Here is a 21,518-nt window from a genome sequence, read left to right on the forward strand (position 1 = left end):
GGGGGGGGGGCAGGAATGAGGTGCCTTGGCAGAACCCGTCAGGCAAACTTATTCAGAAGGCACTTGCATCTCAAATGCAATTTGCTAGCCAGCATTATTCATTTCTGGATTTAAGAGCACTAATCTATTGTATTTAAAACTTAAAAGATGTTTGTGCTTGGTCTTAACAAAAAAAAAAAAAAAAAGGAAAAAATTAATCACACAGTGTATTTTGGTAAATACATTTGTTTTACTGGCCCATATTAGTTTACTGCTCACATTACTGAGCATCGTCCAGAGTACTATGTGAAGCCATTTTATAGAGGGAGAAATAGGTATTGCTGCAGACTGCAGGTGTCTGAAAACTTCTCCAAAAAAAAGAAGAGGGGGAGAAAAATTGAGCCATCCATTACAGGAGACAGACTGTGTGACACGGGAATTACAGTACCCTTCACCTATTGTTATCATTTATTGTTTTGTATTACAATCATTTCTGCAACCCCCAAATCAGAGCTCTTTTTATGTTAGGCACTCTCCAGACCATCCCACGAACATGGTCCTCATAATCGGTATCACAGGGCATGAAAGTTTGGGACTGGAATCGTTCTTGCTTTTCTGTTCTGTATGGGGAGGAGGGGTAAATTAAGCTCTAGGGGTAAAAACAGGGTCTGGGTTCTTGAATGTCAGATCCAGTGCTGCAGTGAAAAGGTATCTTTCTTCCCTCACTGAATTTCTAGTTTCGTATCTTGTGCCTGACATCTGGATGGCATTCTAACAACTTCAGAGGGAAAAATGTGTAATGGACAATCAATAAACTCTTTGTTGGGGAAATTTTCTCCTACCGTAATGATAGAATCAGGAACTGAAAAGGCATGGCAAGACAGTTCAGAGCTGTTCATCAATTATCACTGCTATTTAGTTTCTTGAAATTGGAATGGAAAAGTCAGTGCCTGAGTTGGTTTGAAGACATAGAAAGTGCGTGTTGTTCCATTACCTCCAACTTTGGTAAACTCCTTGTAAGTCTATGACAAATTACTAATCAGTCTGCAATTTTTCATACCTGTCTTGTCTCTATTTTTCTGTGCTTTGGCGTGATTACTGCATATTCTATCTCACAGCATCTTGTAAACGACATACCGGCCTTACTGAACGTGATGTTCCCTCCGGCATTTGCTGAGCCGAGTCCCACCCCGGGCGCTTGCGTGCAAGGGCTGAGCTCTCCCCGCGCCCGCGGGGCAGGAGGAAGATTGCTGAAGTCAGGCTCATCGCTAAAAGGCTCTGTATCCCCCCCCCAGTAAGCTGGAATTTCTCCCATTGATAATAACTGCAGTTGTGTAGTGTGTCAAATAGCTTCAGACTTTCCTCTAGTGTTTCCTGTCTTCTATTAAGTTTAATGTCCTTTTCCTTTAGAAGCGATTATAAGTGCACTAACTACAAATAACACACAGCAAAAGCAATGTTGTAACATGACTGGTTTGCTTAATCTGTCCGTGAGTGACACTTTCCCCCATCACCAGCCTCGTTAACCCAACCTAATTTTTGTTTCTTTCCCACTGTGATTGCTTTTTTGTTGTATACAGCTGATAAATTCCATTCTTTCAGTGTAATACTTCACAGATTTCTGGATGAGTTCTTCAGGATCCTTCTGGGGAAAGCCTGAGCCCCAAGGTGCAGCAAGAGCAGGGGCAGCCGTGAGAAGGCGTTTCATGATTATTACTCCACTGCTACTTGTGAGCCCCCACCTGGATCCGGGTCCTGTTGAATTGGGTACAATACACGTGTGACAGGAGGGCATTGCCCCCTTCGGTGAAGTCTTTACAGGCTTTTCCCCCAAGAGGGTTAAAGTGTGGTGAAAGATAAATTGATGGGAAACCCACCAAGGCCAATTGCTTTGAAGTTTCTAGAAGAGCGAGTTACAAATAATAAGAGAAAAAGCAGCAAGCGACAAACCTACATCACAAGGTGCCTTCATGTACCAGGCACAGATAAATGAGATAGAAAGCTTTTATTTTATTTTAATTTTTTTTACAGCCGTCATTGCAGTGTCTCCTGGCTGCTGTGGGAGCAGCTGACTTACTGCACCAGTTAACAAATGGGACAGGTTTGCTGCCTTTCAGAGACGCGGGTGTGCAGGCATAGCCCCAAGGCTGGCCACCGTAATGGGCTCTCTGCTCTCCATCGCGTTTATGCCATTCCAGAGCCATAAGGTCCTGTGTAGGACAAATGGATGATGCCAACGGCAAACAGTTTGCTGGTTTGGCTGACTTGCCCTTGGGAATCTGAGGGGATGGGAAGGTTGCGATGTTGGCTGTGGGGATAAAGCCTTAGAAAGTGAAAGGTGTCAAAAAGGCATATATGCAAGGAGCAGAAGGTCCTCGGGGCCACAGAGAATGGCACAAGATCAAGAAACCCTCAGTCATGGTAGGAGTCACTGCACAAAGGAGACTGAGTGATTAAATAAGTCTTGTTTGCCACACTCCTGCAGGGATGAAGATGCGTTTGAAGGAGTTTTGAAGTAACCCAGCCCCCAAGTGAAGGAGACAGTCAGCTGGGATTAACGTAGTGATGGCTATTCGTATGCCAAAGTGACATAGGGATGAAGCTAAAAGGCCAGAAGCTCAGGAGAGAAGTGGACTTTATGTGTCAGCTGGGAGAAAAAGAAAAGTGAGAAAGAAGAAAGGAGGGAAAAGGTGGCAGGGGCGAGGGAGTTGAGAGCTTGCTACAACTTGAAAAAGGCATCAGAAGTGCTACTACATTAAATGAAGGAGGGCATCAAGGGGGAATATTTTGCTTTTTCAGAAGTTTAGAAGGAACTGCACTAATAAAGTAAGGTGAGCACACAAGGTCAAGGAGGCCAAAAATGAGCAATGAGACAGATTTACTGTTCTGACAGATACACGGCTCTCCACCTGCCACGGCCCAGATGTGGGACAAAGACCTGAAGCAAGAGGCATAAGATAAATAGCTGTGCAGGAAGGCTTTAAATTACAAGGGATCAATTTCTCTGACATAAATAAAGTTTCTTTAACCTCAGTTCCCCCATGAGTCAGCATTTCCAGCTGGAAATGATTAATACACACAAAAAAAGAGATATTAGAGACGTGATTGTGAGTGGAGAATGTAAATTTAAGAAAATCAGTACTTAGCTGGGAAGGATGGAATAAGATGCAACAATTCTGTGATTAAACAGGACTATATAGTCATTAGCCTGTGAGCAGGGCAAAATTCACAGTGCATTGGCCCCCAAATTTATGGTTCCAAATTTCCTGTCTTCAAGGAGAGTCTCTGCTCGTTCTGCTTCTATTAAAGGTAAGATATATTCTAAGCTGTGCTCTCAAGGGACTGGACTTTCCCAGGCTCGTACAGATCTACCCTCCTTCGCAGAAGTGTGGAATGGTGACTCTTGCCTATTAACCCATGAACTTGGCATGAACAGGGACTGACCTCCACTGTGCTACCACTTAAGTTATCCAATTTTGTCTCATTTGCACACATAATTTGCTGCCAAGGTGACATTATTGAGTGCTCATGATGATGAGGACATGTTATTGAGGGCAAGGGGAGAAAAGTAAACATGGGCTGGAAATTTGAGCCTGGAGATAAAGTAGGTTGAAGGCAAAATGAAGCACACGCAAAAGGTGGTTGTAGCGTAGGGCTGCGTTGGTCACTGGTTAAGATGCCTGTAGGTCATACATGGATTTATGTCAAAGTATGATGTCCACAGCCTGTGTTTAGAAACCTCCCTAGAGGTTTGTTTAGGATGGTTTTTTTTTGCCGTGTAGGTTTCATTTGGGGTTTTTTATTATTATTATTTGTTTGGTTTTATTGTTGTATTTTTCCTTGCTTGTTTTTGTTCTTCAAAATTGGAAAAGGACCGATGCAGCTCCCCCAGGCCACCGACTGTCCCAGGAGCAGTTCAGACTGAGCATGTAATCAAAGTGGTTTTTCTAATACTTGTGCTCTAAGATATTTTTTACTTAATATTGCACCCATAAAAGCCTCAACTATTTTAAGTAATCCTCGCACCTAACCAACTTTCTCACCTTTGTACTTCTTATACATCCCCCCATAACCTGGTCTGGAAATGCTTTCAGCAGCAGTGCTATTCTCCACTGCACGGACAGTCCTGGGGAGCCGGAGGCTGCACACACCTGAGTGTGACAGCGGTGGCAGCATCTCTTATTCATGTATTGAGCAGGAATCGTGCTCAGATGCAGCTTGAGGATATCTGAAGTGTGAACTGTGCCATAACCAGTACAAGAAGATGCACAATGATGCAGGTTTTGTTTTGTAGCTCAGAGGAACAGATACTGCGTCGAAGAGGGCAGTAGCTGTAGCAGGATCAGTGAGAAAGGCTCCGAAGCTGTCTCTGTTGAAGCACTGGTTATGACTCTGGGCTTACCTGAGTGGGGAAGGAACGAGCATGCTCTTTCAAGCATTGACCAGCTGATAGCCAAGCTGTGGTAACCCTCCACATCCACGTTTCTAGCCAGTTGTTACTGCAAAGTAAAACACACCGTTTTGTTCTACATTCATTTGTTTTAAAAGCCAGTCTTTCCTGTTCATCGTGTTTCGACTATATCTATTTTTTAATAGCCTATAGAAACCAAAACCATCTTTCAGCCTCACTGGTCCCAAGTAACAGAAAGCTTCAAATTTCTGCTCGCTGCTCATGTGCTGCCGTGATTTGGAATGGCGGGAGGTCAAGATAAGCAAAGGGACACAGAGAAGCTCATAGGAACTGCTGGGCTTGGACCTCCCGGTGCGGTCTCAAGGTCAGAAATCGCAGCTGCTTCTCACAACTCAGTTCGAAGTCCCAGGCACTTCTCTGGGCAAGCGGTCTCCTGGAAGGGGGAAAAAGGAGGGGACAAGGACCACAAAGGCTAAGATTGACCTGCTGGTTTTGTATCACTTTGAACTATAAAAATGAATGGGAGAAAATGCCTATTTTAAAATGCTGAAATAAGTCCCAATAATTCTCTATGTTTCTCTTCATTTTACAACATTAGCTGTGAGTACTTTTAATGAGTCTTTTTATGAAAACCTATTTGGGGGGGGGGGGGGAAGTTATTAAGCCTCCCACAAAGGGATTTTATGGTTTTAATTATAAACAGGTAATGGAGTCCATGTAAAAATTACCTTTTGACTTTGCAATAAAGCCCATTTCCCCCTAAGGTAAGAACTCCATAAAGAGCGAATTACACAGCAAGGGAACGGAGAAGTCAGCACCGAAATCACAAGGTGCCTACACAACGGCAGTTTTTGAGCAGCCCTAGGGGTCCATCAACCTTAGTCTGCGTGTCTGTCTGTCTGTCTGTCCGCTGCAGGCCAGGGAAACCGCCGAGGGCAATGCAAGGTTGCAGGGTGGCCCCGGCTGTCTCGCTGCTCTGCATTCGGGCGGCCTCAGGACTTCTTTAACTTTGTTAAGGGGCACGTACGGATCACCCAGAAACCACAGCTGGAGACTGATGTGCAGGGGAGAGCTGTAACAGCTCAGCTGCTTTCCTTTGGGCTGCACAGTGAGCTCTCGTGGTTGGAAAGGTCCACTTTTTTTTTTTTTTTTTTTTTTTTTTTGGTGGGTAATATTCCTAGACTGATCCAGCCTGGCGTTCTGGCTGGGCTTTGCCCACTCTGCACCAGGAATCACTCGCATCTCAACCATGGAGAAAGGCCCTGTTTTGGAAAAGCTTTCTTTTCAGTGATTTTCATCACAAAGAAGTAAGACTCTTCTGCTAGCCCCGTTCTGGAGAGGTTGGTCGAGGTCCAAGCTGTCAGTACGGCTAAGGGTGGTAGCTACAAGCCACCTTTCCCTGTCTTGAAGGGAAAATAGTGTTTTGCCTCCCGATGTGAAATGCACGTATTTCTGATTATGAGAGGAGGTATTTTCTTGGCACTGAGACCCTGTGCTGGCGTTCAGCGCTGAGCTCAGCTGTGCTGCTTCTGCAGACTTCTCATGCCCTTGAGTAAGTCACTAAATTTTCCTTTGCCTCCTCATTTCTCCCCTCTTCCTTCCTGTCCACAAGGAGGTCAAGTCTGTGATGAATGGGTTGTCTTTTAGCGTAAGGGCAAGTGATCCAAAGAGACTGAGTTACTGTGACTTAATGAGTTAATTACGTCACTCGTCTGTCAGCAAGAACTGACTGTACGCGTGCTCTCGCCTGCTTCCTGCTAGCAAATACAGCACGGTGTTTTAAAACACCATAAACAGAGTTACTCCAGCCAAGAGTCTGCTGCATTCGAAATTAGGGAATAAAGAAAGGTTCCTGAAAGCGAAGACTCTGAAATAAAAACATTTATAGAAAACGTGAAACCTCTTTTTTTTTTTCAGAGCGCGACCCGGGTGTCCAAACACGCTCACGTCCCCCTTGCAGCGGAGGTCAGCCGGGCAACGGCAGGGCCTTGTCTTGCAGCAAGACATCTCCATGGGGACATCAGGTAAGTCGTGCTCGTGGGCCAGCGGTGCGTGAGCAGCAAAACTAGCAATTCCACAACAAAACCGGGCCAGTGGCTGGAAGCCGGCCAAGGGGTGGCCCTTTCGGAGAGACGAGCCAGCACCGTGCCGATGGGCTGTTGGCAGCGCGGGCTGGCAGGGGGCAGCGGTGTCACCCACGGCCGCCATGTGAGTGGCACCTTTGCGAGACCTCAGGCTCTTTCCAGGCCTCTGGGTGTTATTATAACGCTCTAGTCCAGACCAGCTATCTGTGCCACCTACTAGAAGTGGCTAGTTATCTGACTAAGTTAATACACGTCAATATAAGTTTTAATTGCCGCCTTTGAGCTGGGAGACTGAGAAAGAAAGAGGTGAAGAGGAAAAAAGCACAGCACCGCAGACTGTAATTTGCAGTCTTTTAGCTCTCCCTGTATATCATTTATAAGGATATATAGACTGTTATGGCTCATCTGTATCCCTCTAATCATTAATGAGGTGCCTTTCATGCCCTAAAGTTAAAGTCGTAAAAGTAAAGTGTGTTTTCTACTGCAGGTCCATTTTAGTTCTTTATACAAATGTCCTAGTGCCCTTTGTAATGTATTTGCTATAAATCTTGACAGCATTATTTGTTTTGTTTTTCTATCTAAATGCAGTGCTGAGTGGAAACAGCCTCATTATCTCCCTATTTCTAAAGAGAATTCGCTGTCTTTGAAAGGTGCTATATTAACAGCCCTAGAGATAGAAATCCCTGTACGTACAGAAGAGGCACAGCACAGGCACAGGCAGGCGAATCGAGCCTCCCCCTTCCTCGCTGTTGTGCTCTAAGTGATGAATGAGTGGTACTTCACTTATCTGTCCCAGAGTTGTGGGTTCCGCAGCAAGCCGGCTCGTCCACATCTCGCCTTTTCCCTTGCTAAACGCAGCGCCAGATGAAAGATTTTACCAAATCTAGGGAAACAAAAATTTGCTTTTTTATAAACTAGGCTCCCTCTTTTTTGACTTTGAGACAGTTAGCTTGTGGCAAGCTGAGCCTTGTGCTCTTTTTTGTAATACTGATCACAGTTGTGTCTGACAGTTAACTGAGTCCCCACTGTAGTCGACTCTTGGATTTTTTGGGGTCTCACTCTGGAGGTGTTTTTGTGACTGGTTCTGATGCTTCTTTACTTTCCTGCATTTTGATTTTAAGCTCTCCAGCAAGCTACAATCCCAGCAGTCAGCATCCGTAACCCTGCTGCAATGTCAAGGAGACCCCCTAGGTCACATCCTTCCGTTTGGGGAGCAGCCAGCCTGCGCGCCTGTAGCACGGGTGGTGCTTCAGTCGGCTGAAGTTTCACCACGACTGTCTTAAGTCAGGGTGTACAATTTGGTTTCAAGGAGGTTTAGCTCAACTTACATCAGTATTTTAAACAGCACGAGGGAAGAAAGGTCGGTTACCCGACGTTTATAAGATCTAGCCCAGGATTTAAGTGCCGCATTGAGGTCTGTAACCTTTTGCAATGCCTTTCCTCCCTATTTGAGCAGTCTCTGGTTAGTACGTTGTCAGCCCTGACTCCTCTGGATAGCAGACGCGACGAGGCAGCCCTGTACACCCCCCGTGATGCCTCACGAGATAACAAAGCAGGACAGTTCACTGAGAAACGCCATTGTGAAGCAGGTGGACATGAAGTTCGCTTTCGTATCCCAGATTTCTTCATAAAAAAACTTTGTTTCCTAGTGAGAAAAGGAATCTGCTACAAAAAAAAAAAAAAAAAAAAGTGTTAGTGAGAGAATGGGAAAACGGAGAGTAATAAGTAGGTGGAGTTTAAGGAATGTGAGGCCATTTTTACTTTCTCCACTGCTAAAACCTGCCTTTCTCCAAGACTGGAGCGGCTCTGTCAGCCCAGCTGCATCTTCACAGCACGAGAAGGAGTGCTTTAAGCCCCCGAGCCTCCATAAAGCCTTTACAGAATTGCTTATGGTTGTCTATTCAGATGGAGCCGATAGCTAATCTTCTTCCTGCACATACCCACATGCGCACACACACACACACACACGACCTCTTTCATGATCCTCCACTTCTTCAGAGACCCTTCATAAGTACATTTCGGGTATCATTCAAAGTCCTTTGAAACCAAGGAGGGTCTTTCTTTTAGCTTCAGTGGGCTTTGGCTGTGGGGCTTATCCTCATTTTAAAGCAGGCTTCTTTTCTTGAGAAATTCCTCTGAAGATTCTCAGAAAAGGTTAAAATGATGTTTACACCTCAGACCTCTGCGTGGGAGGTACGACACGGTGGTATATCGGTACCGGTTCCACGTTACAGATGTTTAAAGAGTTAAAAAGTGGCAAGTAATTTTTCTAAAAATTCCTGTAACAAAGTCCAGTTCAACGAACCACTAATGAATATGTTTAAATCTTGTTAATCTCCCTGGGAATCCACTACATGGTTTGCTGAATGGCAGCCAAAACGCAGACCTCCCACTAGAAAGGGCTGGATTCATTTTCTCTTTCAACGTGTATACCAGAGGTTTTAAAAACTTAATTGTAAGCGTGCAAGGTCTTGCGCCACAGAGTCACGTAGGTGGAATCTGTTTCTAGACGAGCTCTCCGCTACGTGTAGTATATTAAAATCAGTAAACACACCATATGCTTTTCCTCTCATCTTCAGTCATGTTTGGTTCAAAGAAATGCAGGTGGATCGTTGCTTCGCTTCACGTGCCAGGTGAGCAGGAGGGAAGGCACTTCACCTCTCCCTGGGGACTGTTTGTACCATCTCAAAGGGCTTCTGCACCTCGGAACACATTTTTGCATCAGACAGTATTTCTGTCACCAAAACATACTCGTCTAGTTTGATCTTGGCAATTAAGCACTGCAAAGGTTTTGCGTAGGTATCGTCAAAAAATAAATCTCGATGGGGAAAAAAATGTTCCGAGAGGATGTTTTCCTTTGTCCTCCATCTGCCGATCCTCCTGCTGACAGCAGCCCAGCTCATCCGGAGTCCTCTCCTTTGCAGACAAAGGATGGCCCAGAAACCCTGCTAATAAGGTCTATTGAGAGGCAGATCTCTTTTTTTCTTTTTTTATTCAGAATTATGCTGTCTGTCCCTTTCTCCTTATTATGGTGAGGGAAGCTAACCACATGCATGGAAGTGGAGTAAATAGTTTATCTGTTCCAGCACTTCTACCCAGGTACCTCCCCAAGTGAGGTTTTTTCGTCAGACGGGAGATTGAGTGCTAGGCTTTTTTTCTTAATCTCACTCTTCCCTTTCAAATCACCTGACATCCAAAGCAAAACATATCTTTCATAAAAATGGATGTTTACAACTAATGGGCATAATTTTTAAAGCACAGCAATTGCCAGAGACTGCTGAATGGTGCACCAGATACGGAAGTTTTTCACAGCTTTGGAGCTAATGAGTTGTAGACATTGGCAAATACTGACTTTTTAAATTAGAGCTACTATAGTTCAAAGAGACAGATGGCTTTATTTATGAAAAGGGATTTAAGGACCAGACACAGAAGACTCCACAGAAAGACAATGTGTTGTCGGAGACCATATATCATAAAATGTGATATTTAAAACAGTTCAAATTTCAATTCCCTTTTCCTCGTTGCCAGCCAAATCTGACGCAGCTGCTTTTTTAAAATCAGGAATGTTTGTGTTTCAGTTTTCTGTAACGGAATAAAACCAAACACAAAACAAGAGGAGTCTTTGAGAGGTCACCTTCAGAGCTGGAGATACTGTAGAGTTCACCCTGGGCCTGATTCAAAAGCCTTTGAACTCATTCCTGTCAATGCCTGTGTGCTTCTCTCTCTTACTGTCTCTTCCAATACCCATTCTCATTCAGTACCCATCGTGTCAAACACTGGAGACCTAAATTTAGTGATCAATACTTCGACTTATTTCCAGGTTCTTCTTATGCAACTTTCCAGATACCTGGAGCACAGAATTCCTTGGTGGAAAGGTTTTGGTGACCGTTTGTCAGTATTGTACTTGGCCATCACTTTAAAATACAAATTTGATCATAGGTTTAGATGGCCCAGAGTTACTGAGATTCCAGTTGCCGTTTTTCAGCAGAACTCAGAGCAGTAACGGGTAACAAGATGTGGTGTTGGGAGCAGCGGAGGGGTAAAGCTGTTCTTTTTCAGAAGCAGCTGCCCAGCGACGTATCACACAGGAGAGGTCAGAAACTGGTACAGAATGGAGTAGACATTGAGAACTTTTTCATTCATCCACAAAACATCCGGAGCTGCACCAGGTTGGACAGAATCAAATGGGAAAGAGCCCCGCGAGAGACACTGCTGGGAAATCTGCTTCCATGTGGAGGGGCAGGAGATGCGATAGTACAGGGATGGGCAGTGGTATAAAGGCCGTCCTTGGTTTCAAATGAGGATCAAATCATAACCCAGAATGATACCTGGCTGTTCCCGCTCTGAGAGGACGAACTCCTCGTAGGGGAAGATATTCCCCTGCTGCTGCTGTTATTTTCTTTCTGAGCTTTTAAGAACAACTCCAACAATCCCTTTCCTGTCAGCACAGCATATGTCTCCTCTGCTCTGCTGTTAGTTGAACAGAATACAGAATGGAAGCAATTTCCAGAAAGCACGGCAAATATTAAGACATGCAGAAGTGTAGGGCTCAGGGAAAAATATCCCAGCAGTTACTTGGCTCTCCTGAATATAGTGTGGCAGCTCAAATATTCATCAAGTCCAGACTGCTTCAAACACGGAGGCAAATTCTGGACCTTTAGTTATACATATATAGTTATGTGTCTTGCAACCTTCGGACATCAGTGTTACTTCTACATTTGCTTGGTTTGGTGTCTACATCTCCTGGAAAGCTGGGATTCCATGCATCAGAGTCTCTGGCACTCACGTGGCCATTTGTGGCTATTTGAATGTCCAAGATAATTTGTGTAGATTGTCTTTTGTTCTCTAGAGTATGGGAACAACATTGAGGTAGCGGTGTGAGTCCTGCAGAGAACACCAAGGGAGTCGAAGTTTTGAAATCTTCACCTGTTGAGACATCCAAATCTCAACAAGTCCCTGAGCGACACACGCTGATTTGGCCTGCTTTGAGCAGGGTGTGGGACCAGGGACCTCCAGACCTCCCTTCCAGCCCTTGTATTGATGGCTGAGTTTTTGCCAGCTGGCTCTCCTGAAGAGCGTACACCAACACGAGAAGAGCTGCTGCAGTTCTGCTGGTAAACTGTTCTAGGTAAAGAGGGATTATTTTCTCATCCTAACCCAATGCATTCCTGTCAGCCAAGCACAGGACTACCTGCAGCCGTCAGTTTACGACATTGCTTTTCCCATGTCACCTGGCAGATGTGTCTTGAAGAAAGCATCTATAGAGCAGAGACTGGGGCTTCTGTGCCAACTGAACCCTCAGCCTCCTAATAGCAAAGGAGCTATCGATGTCCTCACAGTGACATCTGTGCACCCAGGAGGAGATGGTGGCCACCACTGCGCATTCATGCAGAACCCGGAGCATGACCATTGTCTGTAGCTGTGTCATCTTTAAGCTGTGGTTGTAGCTGGAGCCACCGTCCACAGGCAAGTGCCTGAGGCCAACCAAAGATCTGGTTCCTATTTTCGAAGAGTTTATTCTGTCAGGCTTACTGGCTGCTCCAGTAACGTTTGCATTTGTGGGTTTGAGCTGGAAGATCTCCATTCTCAACCTCCTGCTTTCCGTACAGTTAGCGCGATAGAAGGGTTACAGCCACCTCAGGGTAATGACAAACAGACATACCCATCGTGTCTGCTGCTAATTAAAGAGTGCTTAGGAAGTCCGGAGCTGAATGATTATTATTCTGTAAGAAAGCAGAATGAATATGTAAATCTCCCCCCTGGAAAACAAGACTCGACACCACAGGGACAGACAACAAGCTGCATGCTCCTGTGACAGGAAAGGTCTGCTGTGTTTGACATTCTGTAATCTTTAAATAAAGCATAATTTAGTCACTATGAGCTGTTACTGCTTTAACATTAAGACCAGTATCACTACTGGCACTAAACATAGCAAGGGATAAAGGCAATAATAAGAAATTGCAGGAGAATAGTGTAATACAGTTTAATTTCCAGCAAAACATAAGGGGGGGGAGGGATCTATTTATTTTAGGATTATGAAATTGCAGTGGGGTTTGCTTTTTTTTTTTTTTTAACAAGATTCCAGCAGAAAGGGATAAACAAAGATAAGTGGCTGACTCAGGCATTCAGAAATTAGCTCTGGAGCTTTCTGTGGACTTGCAAAGCAAGAAAAAATGGAAGTATTAAGTGAAGATGCCATTGAAACAAAGTGTTCGGTTATAAGGGCTAAAAACCAGTGTGTTTTTATTGGCCCTTATGCATTTTTATTTTGCTACTCATTTCTTGTTATACAAGACGTAGCTTTCCAGAGCGAGAGAAAATAGGCATATGGAGAACCTACTGACCTGTGTCTGGTATTTAGACTTTGTACATGCATTACTATGTTACTTGGATTTATTATATACCAATAAATAATATAATAATATATATTTATACAGCACCTTTCTATTCCCAGAGATTCCAAAGCACTTTGAAAACAGCAGGACTTAATTGTCTTCTCACTTTGCTTTTATGAACTTTTGTCTTCAGGGGGATTACTCTTGATTTACACTAAAAATATACAAGAATTGGTTATCTTCCCTCTGGTCTGCAGCTAAGAGGAACCACAGCAATTATGAAAGATCACGTAGAAGCATGATAAGCCATTTAGGACAGAGAATGAAAATGAGTTTTTGTTTGACTTAACAGAAAAGAGAGTGCTGTAGAAAAGCAGAATATGCTAAGCCACAGGTGGAATTCAGTTAGGAGCTGTGGCCCAGAACCACTTTGTTCAAAGCATCTCTTAGTCTTAAGTGACCAACCTTGCGTTTACATTTCATGCGAGCAAAGGCGCTTTTGATACACTACTGGAATATCAGCTTGGGTTTTGCAGTTGCTCACAGTCATTGTTTCGTACTCACGGAGTTCCGCTGCAATCGTCCTTCCCTCTGTGGGAAATGCCTACACGGGGTTTGGAATTTATAAAGCAGATTTTCATTTTTGCAAAAGCTGATCCTTTAAAAATCTATACCAAATCATTCAATCCGTGAGGAATTATTAACTAGAAAAGAGATCAGAATATTCTGGTGTTTTAAAATATTTTACTGTTTTAAACTTTCCTTTAAAGTGATTTTTTTTTTTTCTCCTGCTTGATCTTTTAAGTGGTGCAGTGCAAATAGCTTCCAGCTAATACCAAAATGGGGGGCGAAATCTAATTGGTCCTTCATGTTGTTTAGATTTTCAGGCTTCCTAAGAATTGATTGTTTTGTTTTGTTTTGATTAGAAACACTTTTATTTTTTAATTTCTAAAAATCCGTAATTGTCTCTAATGTGGAAATGCTATTTAGGTTCTTCTGTTTTGATGTTTGACCTTCAAAGCCAGGAGGAACTAATTCCTTCCCTCTCTCCCAACTCAGCTGTGGGTGAGACACAGAGAAAAAGACAGAAGTGCTTATAGCTAAGCACCGTGTAGCTTTTGTCTACAGTTTTTTTCTATAGCTTTTGTTGAGAAACCACGCGGCTGCTGTGGTTTAGAGCCGGGGCTTTGCTTTCTGAGCCCTGGGTACTTATGTTCGTGAGAAGAACAGAGTGGGGACGAGCTGCAAGTTTCAGGATCTACTGCTGGCCTCCAGGCTGTCTCTACCATTGCCTCAGTTCTGCTGCGTGGTGTTTTGGCTTTCTAAAGGTGGAAATGTAGGGAGCATGGCAAAGATTGTTGAAAACGGTCAGAGGGCAAGTGGGGTGACAGCGTTCCTGTGGGAAGATCCTGCATTTCCTCGCTTGTGCAGTTTTTGTACTGAGCAATATTTGTACTTGAGAGCTGTATTAATTCATAAGCTTAATTTAGCACAGGTGCTTCAGAAAAGCTTTTTCTTTTTTTTTTTTTTTTTTGCTATTAGTAAAAGGCATTGATGCTTTCAGGGCCGCCCGGACTGGATCTGCCACCTCCCCGCAGAGAGCTGTTATCTGTTACTGCACATGCCAAACCTTTTGAGCTGGGCTGTGATAACCACAGCGGGGCTCACCTTGTGTGTCCATGTGGAGAGAGCAATGACTCCAGTTAAGACAGCATCTTTGGTTTTGGCAGTGCCAGTGCCTTGCCGCACATCAGAAGAGGACAACGTGAGGCCACGCTCCCTGGCATCCAGGTGGGTAGGATTCACTGGGCTTATGGGACCTGTCAGAGACTAAAATTCACATTGCAGACACAAAAGGTGGAATAAGCTGAGGAAACCACAGCTGCCTGCGGTGGAGCACGGAGGGCATAGGCTGAGGAATCATGAGCTTATGTCACATCCCCTTAAACTGCAGTGAACGAAGTATATACCCTATCCCATGAAAAGGCTGTTGGCTCCATCCAAGATAATATAGAGGGAGGTTCTTAGGTTTTCCCTGTGCGCTAGGTAGCCCTTCGCATCAGCTTCCCCCTCTCTGCCCAAGCCCTGCTTTTGCTGTAAGGCCCCAGGTCTTGAAGCAATTTTGTCCAGGCAGCCGTATGTCCAGCAAAGAAAGAGAAAAGATCTGAAAGTGGAGATTACTTCTCTGAGGAAATTACTAACGATCTGCAAAGTTTACAGCACAACAAATGAGAGCGAGTGGGTGAGGGCAAAGTGCACTGGCTATTTTAAAAATATACTTGTTTGTTCTAAAGGCTGAAGTGGTGCTTCAGAGAGAAATAAAACAAGGATGAGGAAGCAGTAATAAGCCAGGACTGTTGTGCAAGTGAGCAGTTGCCTTCCCGAGGGAGCCCTTACAAACCCTGCTGATGTGTGAAGGTACTCCTTATCACTCAGTGCTACCAGCTATCGTAATAAAAGTGGCCTTGTAATGGCTGGGTGGGAGCTCCTGGCTGGGGTAACGACGGCGCTCCTGGGAGAGGATTTGCCTTGGACCTGGTAGGGTCTTGGTCTAAGTCTGTGTTGTCCTGCTTGCTGTTTATTTATCTCCAAGGAGAAGACTCCACTCAGGGTACCAACGGTCATTTCTCACTGCCAGCTAGTTAAATGGCACAGGGCAAGTGGTAAATATGAACAGAAGGAAGAGGCTTTAATGAGTGCTTCACACTTGAAATGTGATGATTCTTCACGAGTGAAAGGGATGCTCGTCTCAGCTGAGTAATTCTTGAACCTCTGGCATTGCACTATTTTGTGTCAGATGTGTCCCCAGTATTCGGAGGTGAGTTCTTATAAATGGCCTGGGAGCTAAATGGGCTGCAGTAGCATCTTGGCAACAAATTCAACTTAGAAGTGGTATTAAATACAAACTGAACTTGCTCTTTGAAAGCGTTTACATGTGAATTCTGCCAAAATTTGTTTCAAGGCACAATAAAGAGTCTGATCTCTTTCTGTGCTGAACGTCAGTGTTAAAAGAAATGGTTAGACGTAAATATATTGAACTGCTGTTTTTCCTGAATGTACCTGCTTGATACCTGTGGGTATCAAATCAAACTGGCTCGCTCCAGGCAACTCAGCCTCCCGTGTATTCCACATAGCTGGGAAAGGTAAATTTGCTATAATCTTGCTCAGAGGTCTTATTTTCTCATCTTTGTTGCAGGACTGACCTAGAATGGCAAAGCAATCTTGAGGTCCAGAGCCTGCGTGAGAGATGCCTCCAAAGCCCAGGTAAGCCCCTGGTCTGGCATCTGCTTCCAGCCGGTTCTCTGATGCTGAGAGAGCATGAACGTGTCCGGGTAGCCCAGGCAGGTGTGTCTCTCCCTCTCCGTTAATTGCTGAAGGAGTCTAGGTGAATTAAGCAAACTGTTTAAGTGGCTAACCTTATGTGAGGTGAATCTGTGCCCTGAGGAAATCTTGATGGCTTTCCCAGGCTTTCAGCCAAGCCCTCAGAAAATAAATATGACACTCTGGAATGATATATTTGCAGTTGCTGTTTGCTGACAATAGCAATCTACATTTCGTGTATAGAGGAAAAAATATTTCCCTATTATCCCTACAACACGGGATTGAAATCCTGGGGTTCCTTTAGCACTTGTGACGTTACGGAACATTGCCTCCAGATCTGAACACGCCAGCTCAGTCTGTCTCTAGTGCCAGGTCACGTTGTAGAAGGAGGTTCAGAATGTGTGTGATGCTCTAAGAAGAGGGAAAGGGTTTTTCTTGTTTTTCTAATTAAGAGGTACATTGGTATTCTGCAATAACACCAGAATACGGAGTTGTAGGGACACTTCTAATTAACTTCTTAGGCCGTCTTTATCAGTGTTTCATTTGAACACCTCATGAGCTTAGTTGTCTTTGGGATGACTCTGCAAAGGGAAACTGAGGCACAGTGAGCCTGAGTGGCTTGTCTCAAATTAGATGAGGATTCTGAGAGGGTTGGAAATTAGTCTCAAATCCCGATGTAGTTCCCTAACCTCTGAGCCTCCCTCCTTTAGCACTTTGGGACAAGGCTATCGAGCACGGCATGATTCCTAATAAACTAGCGAGACTTTGCAATACTTCTCCTTATCCTGCTTGCAGAGAGCTCCTCTTGGGTGTGCTTTGGCTGGAAATCAAAGCTAAGATTTTCAGAAGTGACTACAAATTTCTGATACCTATGAGTTTACAAAACAAATCCAAGTAGTAGCAAGCCTAAATCTTTCTCCTCCCCCAGAGGAGAGAACACTCCCTTTTCCACAAGTTCCTGTTCGTTATTGTTGTTAAAATCATTATTGAGAAAACAGCTGGGAGTTCGTATGTTTTTCACTCCCTCTGTCTTGCGTCCAGGTTGAAGAGGGCATGGATGGAACATCTCCGCTTTATTGCTGGAGCCTATGGAGAATTAAAACAAACTTTCTCGATCAAGTAATTTTGTAGTATAGGAATGATAATGCTTCTCCTGAAATAATATTATAAGCATAATTAAAAGAACTCCCAGAAGAAGAGAGTCAGCAGTTTTGGAAAAAAAATTCCACTTTATGTAAATGATAATATGAAAGGGCAGGGCAGAGACTTCCGAGTGCTTTATTTTGTGTTGTCTCTGTAGTATTTCTGTAAAAAAATCTGAAAAAAAGATTCTGTAAAACACTGCTTCTCTACTTGGATGTTACACAACTATGCTTTAAATAGTTGAGTATTCAACAGAAAATTGAACAAAACAGAATTTTGTCTCATCCAGCCATGCTTAGGAGCATCATATTTCTGCACTGCCTTAAAGAGGTGTAAATATCTCTATGTCCCCACTTGTTCTGGGGAAAAAGATGGGTGTGCTGTGGGTGCAGCGCCTGATCGCAGTACCTGGACCTTGACCCATCATATTGGGCAGGAAGGCAACCTTCAGCCATTGCCTCTCCGCCTGCCGTCAGCTCCACATGCTCACGTAGTCACGTATCCCCACAGCTGACAAACAGTGCTGAAGGATGTTCTTGCGCGTCCCCGATGACACAGGCCCTGTGCCGGTCCCTCTGACGCTGTGACCACGCGTGGGCTGTCCTGAAGGCACACTGGGGCAATGGGGAAAAGACCAGGCCAAAATCTGGCGGGAGTATTTTTATTTGTTGAACCTGAAAGCAAAAGTGACTCTGGAGTAGGATTTATTATCTAGGTTTATATAGTTTCATATAAACAATCACATTTTTAGTCAATCAGTCTGACAAGGGATGAAAGCTGTTTTTGTTTTTGTTTTTTCCTCGGGAAAGCTTATGTGACTTAAACTTTGTGACCAGCAAATCCCTTGCAGAAATGAACTTTGCTCAATCTGCATTCACCTACATGAAATTGGTATAACATAAGCAGCTCTGCCAATTTATTCATTCATCTGATATTTGCTAATGTGCTTTGATTTATTGGCTTTCTCATACCACAGTAAAACTGTATGTTTTTATACTTTATTTCCTCCACAATCCCTAGCATGCACAGTTCCTGCTGGGCCTTCACAAATTAATCTTTGATATTTTTTTCCTTGCATCTTGCACAAGCAGAGAGCACCATCCATCTCCTTTTGAAATTGGTTATGCTCCAACTTTCTGCTTTTCCCCTTCTCTGCTCCCCATCCCCTAGCGCTTTCCAGCGGGCACGTCTGCGTGCGTTCACCCCCGCCATCGCTCACGTCAGGGTCTCTCTGACACGTGGGGAGGGACCTCCGAGCATCCATGGAACAGCACCCGCTCACCGGACTCTCTTCTCTGCCTGTTTTTTGTCCTCTCTGCATCTGGCAGGAAAGGCACTGAGCAACAAAGAAAAGAGCTGTCACCTTTCCACTCGTCAGCAGAACACTTTAATTGATTGTAGCTGATCTCAGAGACCATGTTCAACAGAGAAACTAGTGGTGCTCTCTGAGGCCCCAGGCCAAGCTGGGCTCCCATTTTGCTAAGAAATGCGTTGGGCAAGCCTACCAGTTTGTGGTTAAAAGGTCCGGTGTTAAACTCATAGGTCCCTATGCAGGGAATAACGTCGATTGTGCTGACATCTTTTTTGGGTGCACCAAACCTGCTATTTGTTTAAATTTCTGTGTCCAGGACTTAGATAGAGATGCGTTTGCAGAGGATGCTCAAAAGGAATTACAGCTTGACTGGGGTGCTGAGGACAGATTTAAATTTAGATGTAATTGTCTCTTTTTGCTTGTACAAAATCTGAGGAATGATAATATCTACAAAATGGGCCTTGCTATCCTTTGTTGCTGCTGCTGTTCTTTTCAAAGACTTTGGTTGTTACCATGAATACAAATACCTAAACCAGGTAATGGACGTTGTAAGTTCCATTCTGGATGTCCTAGGGATGGAGGAAGGACATATAGAGGCAGTAATAAAAGCTTTAATTTTGTCAACCATGTTTGAAAGCTGGATTCACAAAAGGTTTAATGGAAGGATTTGGATGCTGGATAACTTTTTCCCAACCCTTTTAGGCGCACTAACCGAGAGAGGGATAATCAAATTTAAGTGACTCTGCTTAATTCACTGGAAACCATACGATCCACCACTGCGACAGCTCTTTTAAAAGGCTTGTTCCATTATCCCAGGCAGTTTGGGACCCCTGGTGTACAGACTAGTGCAGATCCCAGGCAGCGAAAACCAGCAAGGCTATTTCCCTAAGCTGCTGGAATTTTTATGATTGCTGTATTTTAAACTACTTACAAACATGCTGTTAATCTGCTCCCAAATACACCTATGTTTTAGGATCAAGATAAGTGCATTTGAATGCAAATGTGGGTAATGCAATGCAAATTGCTTTAATGAAAACGAAGCTGCATCCTTAAAAGCATTGGCATTACCAAAAGAATACCGGCTAATATAACTTCCCAGAGTAGATGGCATCGTGAGTTTGCTTTCAGAACTAGACACTCACCAAGGAAGGCACATACAATACATAAGATAGAGGAAGGCACAGTGAAAAGGGAATAAAGCTGAGATGAAAGGAAAGAGGGGGGGAGAGCAAAGGGAGAGGGAAAGAGGATGCTACAAGAATCAGCAGAAGATTAAACTTGCATTTGGTGAGAAAAGAAGAATGAGCTACATTGGTGCAGTCTGGATACAACAATATATAAAGAAAAATGAGACAGAGAGGGAATGGTTTTAAGCTGACAATGGTTTAGAATGAAAATCCGGAGGCCCGTCCTGTCCCAGATCTGATCCTAAGCTGAGTGCAATGGATAGGATTTCCCTCTGGTGTTCCCAGGCAGAAACATCTGTCCCTGGGCTGCTGCGTGATCAGCTGTGGCTGCATTGGGAACCTGATCCTCTTTTTAATCTTGTGGCTGATGCCAGGTCTGAAATGTGAAGAAAAAGAATCAACTCCCTCCACCACCCCTCTTCCCCCTCCCCGCCAAATCCAGAATGAATCCACTAGACACAAAGTGAACTGGGGTCTTCATAGGAAAAGCAAGAGATAGAGCTGGTATCGCCACTGGTTAGCAAGAGCATCCTTGTCTCCCTGCCTCACCATGTAGAGGAGAAAGAGAGGGGCAAAGAAGCAGCCATGTTTGCCCCATGGCCTTCGATGGGGCTCTCACCCCTCTTCCGTGAAGCACTAAAGCTCGTGCCTCATCCCGCTGACTTCAGTGGAGAGGATGCAAAATTTTCCTTTTTCTCTATACGGTTTCAAATCCAGTGATCAAACAAACAAAATAGTGTGTGTGTGGAAGAAGTATATTGGAGAGAAAGAAGGGAGACACGCTCCAATTCCTGCTCCAGATGTTTTCTTCCTCCTGCCATTTGGTTTCTGCTCTTCCTAAGCACCACAACTGAATCTTCTGCGGTAAAGTAAAACAAAACCGAGTGGCAGCTGTTGCCAACACCTCTCCGCACAGCCCTGGAGAAAGAAGTCTGCTCACATGTCTGCAGGGTGTCGACGGTGACAGTCTGATTTACTGATACTCGGGCTACATCTCTTCGAGGGAGAGGGTCTGTCTCCGCCAGCTGGGACAGAGAGGCAGAGGCAAAGACAATTGCAAGCTGTGTGGCATCGATGTGTGGGGTGACATTCTGCTCTACAGCTACGTGGACCTGTGCTGCAGCAAAAAAAAAAAAAAAAAAAAAAAGAGGTTGGATTGCAGCAGGGTTGACTTGGGAAAATAGTGCCACAGGACTGGAATGGCAATGAGGAGCCCCTTGGCCCCTCAGGTCAAAATGGTAAGGAGATGAAATATATGTTTCCTCTTGCACAGTGTGGAAGGTAGTTATCCAGTCACTAAGATGTTGTGTAAGCAGCATTAGAGGAGATAACATTTTATTCCGATCTGATCGGTGTCAGGGTGGTGAGCACAGCAGGTGTCTAAGTGTCGTCTGTTGTGGTTCTTCACTGTGTGACAGAGACAGACTCTCCAACAGACACGCTGCCCTCAGGAGTGCTGGCGGTGCCCTTGGTCCCTTCCTCTGCCTCTCTGTGGTCCGCTGCACCTTCCTGAGGCTTTTGGCTTTTCCCACTGAAAACATTTGGCTGAAATACAGCAGTGAGATCGGGGTGTAGCAGCAGAGGGGATGCTTAATTGGCCTTCCTGAACTTAGATGATTGATTGCGTGGTTGCCCGTGACTGCCAGGGATGGACTTGAAGATGCAGGTGGTAATTTTCAGACCTGTGTTCACTGGTCACTAATTCCTTCCGCTGACCAGTTTTGTGGTCCGTGCCCTCAGTATTGT

Source organism: Charadrius vociferus, unplaced genomic scaffold, assembly GCF_000708025.1.
Source record: "Charadrius vociferus isolate BGI_N301 unplaced genomic scaffold, ASM70802v2 scaffold320, whole genome shotgun sequence".
Lineage (NCBI taxonomy): Eukaryota > Metazoa > Chordata > Aves > Charadriiformes > Charadriidae > Charadrius > Charadrius vociferus.